General features: G+C 47.8%; 1 protein-coding gene across 4 annotated transcripts in view; it reads left to right on the top strand.

Moving 5' to 3' along the window:
- Nucleotides 1-55: 55 nt before the first annotated feature.
- lpp (LIM domain containing preferred translocation partner in lipoma) overlaps nt 56-1,664 on the top strand; it is a 144,823-nt gene continuing 143,214 nt past the window's right edge. For 3 of the 4 annotated variants that reach the window (XM_032526751.1, XM_032526754.1, XM_032526750.1), the window contains exon 1: nt 56-242. The gene's annotated coding sequence lies outside the window, so the exon portion shown is untranslated. Of the gene's footprint in view, nt 243-573; nt 695-1,664 lie in introns of those variants that run through there. The other variant, XM_032526752.1, reaches the window with a different exon arrangement.

The raw sequence follows: 1,664 nt of genomic DNA, 5'->3' as shown, positions 1-1,664 counted from the left end.
TATGCGGGCTCGGGGCCGTGATATGCGGGCTCGGGGCGGTGATATGCGGGCTCGGGGCCGTGATATGCGGCCTCAGTGACACCGCTGGCCTGCTGCCTTACATGGGCAAACCTCTCAACTGACTAGGACGGCTGGTATTTCGGAGCGTGACGTCAACGCCTACAACTCTCCCAGAATTTGGATCAAGAAGTTTCACTTTTTGGTGGGATTGGAAAGCTGGTTAACCTTTCCCAGAGAGCGAGGTAAGCGACGCGCCGAGCCCCCTTCTAGCCCTCGGAGCATGTCGTCGGCGGGGTCCGAGCTGGGTGCCTTGATGTCTGGCTGAGAGTTGGGCGAGCTCGTCTTTAATCTGCTCGGCCTTGTTAGCCTGTATTATGAATTTTACTGAGTTCCCAATGAGGGCGTGGACTCCCACGGTAGCCTTGGCTGGTAGGCTCCTAACGTTACATGAGGATACTAACTAAGCTAACTAGTGGCGAGCTAGGCTCCGTCCTGCCTAGCGAGGAGACATTAGACATTTAATAGAAGTCAGAAGTTGGGTGTCTCGGGTCTTTTCTGGTTTTAGCCCCGTGTTCTGCTGCTGAGCAATGCGGAAGACAGGCTGTCACCGGAGAAACATTCGAGCCCCCCCTCTGCAGAGAAATATGTCGCTGAATTCCACTTTGGCAGACTCTACGTGTCCCGTTACAGCTCAGTGCTGGCTACTTTTAGCGTCGTTGTTAAAGAAATAACGTTAACGTTGCCCCGTGCTCTGTGAACTGACGAGCACACCGGTAATGGTCTCGGCCGCTTACACTCGCCACGTTGTTTTGGTCGTTTGGATGACGGCTTCACCATTCACTTAAAGAAAAGTGTGCTTGCTGGTCTACTTGGGACTTCTGTTTCCATTCAACTTTAGAAATGACAAAATAATTCATTTCTCATACGAATAGCCTCCGTTTCTTGGCGCCCGTGAGGAGTAAACGTCAGGCCACATTGTACTTTATGAAAAGAAAAGGCAGGAAAGAATCTCTGCCTTGATTTGTGACGTAAAGATGTTCAACCAGGCCACCATGGCCCCCTGAAGGCTTCGTTCACTGTAACAAGTCCACAGAGACCATGTCAGGGAACCTTACTGGATCTTACTGTGCATCAAGAAGTTACAGCTGTGAAGGAAGTGACTTTCTGACGTTATCCACTTCGAATCAATGCCTCAGAACTTTGTGTCCGAGCTATTGTCTGCCCTGCTGATTACATTCTCTGCCTTAACAACTAGACATTTTTTAAAAGGACAAATCAATCAGACCAAACAAATCCCATTCATTTCCAGGTATGCTGGAGTATTGCTGCCTTGTTCATCAGTATCATGTGTCACTCCATGTACTGTAAAGTTCTGTGTGCATGTGTGTACGTCTTGCTTCATGCTTCAAGATTTCCTCTAAAGCTTTAACATGGGTCACAGTCACAGAAAGATTTCATACCGAATACCTCCCTAGCTTCAACATTGTCAAGTGTACTCATCTCTTGTGAAAAGACAAAAGAACCTTGGTCCAGACTATAGATATTGTTCTGCCCTAAAATGCCATTAACGTTGAAAAAACAAGTCCCACTTTCTTCTTTAAAAGACTTAATTCAAACTTTGACTTAGATGTTGGATTTCAAATAAATAACACCCCCCCCCCCCG

This window comes from Etheostoma spectabile, chromosome 9 (assembly GCF_008692095.1).
Source record: "Etheostoma spectabile isolate EspeVRDwgs_2016 chromosome 9, UIUC_Espe_1.0, whole genome shotgun sequence".
Classification (NCBI taxonomy): domain Eukaryota; kingdom Metazoa; phylum Chordata; class Actinopteri; order Perciformes; family Percidae; genus Etheostoma; species Etheostoma spectabile.
This window is presented reverse-complemented; position numbering and strand designations above follow the sequence as displayed.